We start from the raw sequence: 6208 nt of genomic DNA, 5'->3' as shown, positions 1-6208 counted from the left end.
TATTTGAAAAGATATTTTGTATTCATTTTATTTATTTTGCTCCTTTGTCAAAAATCAGCAGATTATATCTGTGTGGGTCTATTTCTTGTCTCTCCTCTGTTCCATTGGTATATTTGCTTATTCTTTTACTAATATCACACATCTTGATTAATTTACTTTTATTCTTTTTTCTTAAAGTCAGGAAGTATGAATCTTCCAACTTTATTTATCTCTTTCAATATTGTGTTAGCTATTCTGTGTCTTTTGCCTCTCTCTATAAAACTTAGAATCAGTTTGTCAATATCCACAAAATAACTTGCTGAGATTTTGATCAAGGTTTCTTTGAATTTAGAGATCAATTGGGAAAGAAGTGACATCTTGACAGTATTGTGTCTTCCTGTCCGTGAACATGGAGTATCTTTCCATTTATGTGGTTCTCCTTTGATTTTATTCATCAGAGTTTGTCCTCATATAGGTTTTTACCTGTATGTTTGTTGGATTTATATCTATCTCATTTTTTAGTGGAAATTCAAATGGTATTGTGCTTTTAATTTCAAATTCTACTTACACACTGCTAGCATATGGGAAGTGATTGACTTTTGTGTATTAGCCATGTATTCTGCAATCTTATTATAATTGCACATTAGTTCTAGGAGTTTTCTGGTGATTCTTACAGATTGTTTATATAGGCAATTCTGTTGTCTGCAAACAATGAGGTTTTTTTGCTTCCCAATCTTTGCGTCTTTTATTCCCTTGTCTTGTCTTACTGAAATAGCTAGAATTTCCAGTACGATTTTGAAAAGGAGTGGCGAGAGGGGATGTACTTGATCTTAGTGGAAAAGCCTCACTCTCATTTAATATGATGTTAGCTGTAGGCTTTTTTGTAGATGTTTTTAATCAAGTTGAAGAAATTCCCCTCTCTTCCTAGTTTACTGAAAGTTTTAAATCATGAATAAACGTTAGATTTTGTCAAATGTTTTTATTTTTCTCCTATAAATATGCTCATGTGATTTTTATAGCCTGTTGAGGTGATAGAATACATTAATTGATTTTTGAATGTTGAAAAAGACTTGCATACCTGTGATATATCTCATGTGGTCCTAGTGCATGACTCTTTTTATATGTTGCTGGATTCAATTTTCCAGTATTTTATTAAAGATTTTATATCTCTGTTCAAGAGAGGTATTGGTGTGTAATTTTCTTGTAATGTCTTCAATTTTGGTTTCAGGGTAATGCTGGCCTCAGAGAATGCATGAAGAAGTATTTCCCCTGTTTCCATTTTCTGAAAGAAATGATAATGATAGAGGACTGGTATTCCCCACCCCTTAAATGTGTGATAGGATTCACCAGTGAACCTATCAGGGTCTGGTACTTCCTGTTTTGGAAGGTTGTTAATTTTTTATTCAATCTCTTTAATGGATATAGGCTTATTCATATTGTCTATTTCTTCTTGTGTGAGTTTAGGTAGGTTGTGTCTTTCAATGAATGGTTCACGTTGTTTAGGCAATCGAATTTGTGGATGTAGAGCTATTCGCAGCATTTTGTTATTATTCTTTTAATGTCCATAGGATCTGTCGTTATGTTGCCTCTTTCATTTCTGATATTAGCAATTTGTGTCCTCATTCTTTTTTCTGAATTAGTCTGGCTAGAGGCTTATAATTTTTTTTTGAACAAGAAGTGTTTTGTTTTATTGGTTTACTATATTGATTAACTTGTTTTTAATTTCATAATTTTTTTTGCTCCAATTCTTATTTTTCTTTGCTTTTGTTTACTTAGGATTTAACTTCCTTTTCTTCTAGTAGTTTCCTAAAATGAAAGTGGATTGTTGGTTTTAGGTCTTCCTTCTTTTTTTTTAATGTTTATTTATTTATTTTGAGGGGGTGGGCAGAGCAAGAGGGAAAGAGAGAATTCCAAGCAAGCCCCACACTGTCAACACAGAGACCAATGTGGGGCTTGATCTCATGAACAGTAAGATAATGACCTGAGCTGAAATCAAGAGCCAGATGCTTAACTGACTGAACCACCCACATTCCCCAGAGAGAGAGAATCTTAAGCAGGCTCCATGCTCAGTGCCTGATGTGGGGCTCAATCCCACGGCCCTGGAATCATGACCTTAGCAGAAACTGAGTCAGCCGTTCAACCAACTGAGCGACCCAGGTGCCCCTTGCTCTTTTTTTTTTTTTTTTTTAATATAGGCATTCAATGCTATTCATTGTCCTCTAAACACTCCTTTTGAAGGATTCCCCAAATTTTGATAAGATATGTTTTTATTTTCATTTTGTTCAGTATTTTAAAATACGTTTTGAGATGTTTTACTTTGACCCATGTGTTGTTTAAAGGTGTGCTGTTTAATCTCCATGTGTTTGGGATCTTAAAGTATCTTTATATTATTTATTTCTAGTTTTATCCACTGTGATCTGAAAGCAGACATGGCATTATTTCTATTCTGTTAAATTTGTTGAAGTGTGTTATGGCCCAGAATGTGGTTTATCTTGGGAAATGGGCTATTTGATCTTGGGACAGATGTGTGTTCTGTTGTTAGATAAGGTAGTCTTTAGAAGAATTATCATTATAAAAAAATTTAGTTACTACTGTAATTATTAGAGCTTGGAGTTGAGGCTGCTGGTTGGACAATGAACTTACAAGTGTAGGTAGTATGCTACATGATGGGCAAGTCTTTTGCTAACACTGCAAACATCTCTAACACAGTGAGTTAAGTTTGATAGTAATTCTTGCTACAAATTAAAAAAAAATATATTACTAGTTGTTTCTGATAAGTGGATGTAAGTTTTTAATGTTATTTTTATAATAGAAATATTTTGAAATTAATTGATTAATACTATTTTTTTGTAGATACAACCATGTCATCTAAAAATAATGAGTTTTATTTCACTTTCAAAATTCTTTGAGTTTATTTTCTTTACTGCCTTAATGCACTTCCTAGACTTTTCAATAAAATTTAGAATGTAGTTCTTCCAATAAATGTTCAAGCAAAAATGAACTATTGGGACTTCATCAAGATAAGAATTTTCTGCACAGTGAAGGGAACAATCAACAAAAGCTAAAAGACAACCTTGGGAATGGGAGAAGGTATTTGCAAATGACATATCTGATAAAGGGTTAGTATCCAAAAATCTATAAATAACTTATAAAAATCAACACCCAAAAAACAAATAATCCAGTTAAAAAATGGAAAGAAGACGTGAATAAACATTTTCCCAAAGAAGACATACAGATGGCTAACAGACATATGAAAAGATGTTCAACATCACTCATCATTAAGCAAATACAAATCAAACCAGGAAACAACAGATAGTGGCGAAGATATCGAGAAAGGGGAACCCTCTTACACTGTTGGTAGGAATGCAAACTCATGCAGCCACTTGGGAAAACAGAATGTAAGTTCCTCAACACTTTAAAAATAGAACTACCCAATGGCCCAGCAATTGTACTCTGAGGTATTTACCCAAAAGATACAAAAATACTGGTTCAAAGAGATAGATTCACCTTGATATTTATAGCAGCATTATCAACAATAGCCAAACTATGGAAAGAGCCTAAATGTCCATCAATTGATGAATAAATAAAGAATAGATGGTATATATGCATAATGGACTATTAGTCATCAAAAAGAATGAAATATTGCCATTTGCAATAATGTAGATTGATCTAGACAGTATTACGCTAAATGAAATAAGTCAGTCAGAGAAAGACAAATACCTAATGATTTTACTCATATGTGGAATTTAGGAAACAAAACAAATAAACATGGAGGCGGGGGGGAGAAGCTAACCCTAAAACAGACTCTTATGTGTAAAGAACTGGATGGTTACCAAAGGAGAGGTGGGCAGAGGGATGGGTTAAATGGGTGATGGGTATTAAGGAGTACATCTGTGATGAGCACTGGATGTTGTATGTAAGTGATGAATCACAAAATCCTACACCTGAAACTAATACTACAAGGTATGTTAGCTAACTGGAATTTGAATAAAAATATGAAACTAAAAAAAGAGAAAGGAAGAAAGAAAGAATATTATCCCACACAGGGATTCATTCTTGCCCAGCCCTTTTGTAGGTACTCTTTTATTAAGATAAAACATTTTCTTTTATCCCATTACTAATTTCTAAAGTTGTTCCAACATTTCTTATAGTTGTTGTTTGTGATATTTTTAAGTATGAGGATTCTCTGTGTTGTCTAATTTTTCCTGTGTCTATCAAAATGATTATATGATCACTGGTTGATGATGATACATTGGTTGGTATTTTGAATGTAGACAAAATTTGCAATTTATTAATAAATCTACTTAGTCATGATGCCTTATTCTATTTCAATATATTACTTTGTAGTTTATTTCAGTATGCTTTTGTTTAACGTCTTGTGTATTATTTCCTTTTTAAAGTTTGGAAGAATTCACTGTTGAAGGCATCAGGGTTTGAATGTGTGACTCCATTTACATGATATTCTGGAAAAAGTCTAACTATAAAGAAATAAATCAGGGGCACCTGGGTGGCTCAGTTGGCAGTGTCCAACTCTTCATTTCGGCTCAGGTCGTGATGTCACCATTCCTGAGACTGAGGCCTGCATCAGGCTCTACACTGAGAGCACAGAGCCTGTTTGGGATTCTCTCTCTCCCTCCCTGTACCCCTCCCCCATTGGGCACGCGCACTCTCTCTCTCAAAATAAACAAAAATAAGCATTAAAAAAAAGAAATAAAGCATATTATTCATTGCCAAGGACCAGGAAGCAGGGAGGGGGTGTCGACTACTGGAGATAAGAGTGATTTTGTTGTAACAATGGAAATAGTCTACATGTTGATTGACATAGTGGTTATTTGGCTGTAGAGATTTAGTCAGAACTTTGTGATCTACACTGTATACTTAAAAGCAATGTATTTTACTCTGAAAATTTTCATCACTACGAGTGATTTATAAAATAATGCATTGAGTGATTATTCCTCTGTATTATACTTCAAGTAATGTTAATTTTAAAAAGTATATTCAACATGAAGAGCAGTCATTATATAAAGAAGTGTTTTAGAAATGCTGGATTTGAAGTAAAAAAGAAATGAGGCTTAATCTCAGTTTTGCTTATCAACTATATGATCTCAGGTGGGTCATTTCACCTCCCCCAGCAATCTCAATTGTCAAAGGAAATACCATCTAGCTCTCTTAAAAACACCATTAAATAGTATTTAAAAATATCAGTGACAAAACAGCAGCACAGCAAATGTCCATCAAGCTTAAATATGGCATGTTGTTTATTATCTTTAATACTTTCTGATCTTAGATAAGAATGTTAAAAACTCCAGGGAGATAACCTTTAAATTTGTCATGGGCTGTCATATAAAAGAAAAAAAAAAACTTTTTTTTTGTTGTTTCAATTAGTTGGATTAAAGTTATAAAATGGAATATTAGTGGTTAATTTAAGAAGAATTTCTGAAGAGTAGTGAAATAAGGCCTTATATCCCTTCATTGTTCTTTCATTCAGGACATATAAGCTATCCACCCAGCACCCAACTTAATCCTATTACATATGTAACCCAATCTATGAAAAGCGTGAAGAGAAGGACATTCTTAGATTTTCCTGTCACTGAATGTTTCCACTTCAGAAGCCAATCTAGCCAGTTTCTTACTCTTCTGTCCCTCCTACAACCATGGAATATCACGTAGAGCCGACTTGCATATGGGCCTGAAACCAAGCTGTCAGGGTTTCCTTGAATTCTGCTAATTATCCAATCCTTTTGTTATTCCAGGTGCCATAAATGACTTCCACCAAGCTTTTCCCTTTTATTTTATAGTGGCAAGTGTTAATGTTGCCCACAACAATAACCTTGTTATATACTATAGTGAACAAATGTCATTGCTGTCAAGGAAATTACTATTTAGGTTGATTGGAAAATGAGACAACCTGCTTCACAAATTATAATTGATGATCATTTGTCAAGTAAGTGAATCTATTAAAATCAAGATGAATGGAGGTGCCTGGGTGGCTCAGTTGGTTGAGTGGCCAACTTCGGCTCAGGTCATGATCTTGTGGTTTGCAGGTTCGGGCCCCATGTGCTGATAGCTCAGAGCCTGGAGACTGCTTCAGATTCTCTCTCTCGCTCTCTCTCCCTCTCTCTCAAAAATAAATAAATATTAAAAAAATTAAAAAAAAACAAAAATGAATAAAAGGGACTTCCACTTGATCACGATGAAGCTTAAAAAATCAAACTCACCCCCATGCCTT

General features: G+C 34.0%; 1 non-coding gene across 1 annotated transcript; it reads left to right on the top strand.

Annotated features, from left to right (window-relative positions):
• The first annotated feature begins 2569 nt into the window (after positions 1-2569).
• LOC122238268 lies at positions 2570-2722 on the top strand. The gene has a single exon (XR_006217213.1). It is a non-coding gene; the product is annotated as a small nucleolar RNA SNORA62/SNORA6 family (small nucleolar RNA).
• The last annotated feature ends 3486 nt before the right edge of the window (positions 2723-6208 follow it).

The sequence above is a fragment of the Panthera tigris genome, chromosome B1, assembly GCF_018350195.1.
Source record: "Panthera tigris isolate Pti1 chromosome B1, P.tigris_Pti1_mat1.1, whole genome shotgun sequence".
In the NCBI taxonomy this organism is placed as follows: domain Eukaryota; kingdom Metazoa; phylum Chordata; class Mammalia; order Carnivora; family Felidae; genus Panthera; species Panthera tigris.
Note: the sequence above shows the minus strand (reverse complement) of the source record. Positions and strands in the feature narration are given on the sequence as shown.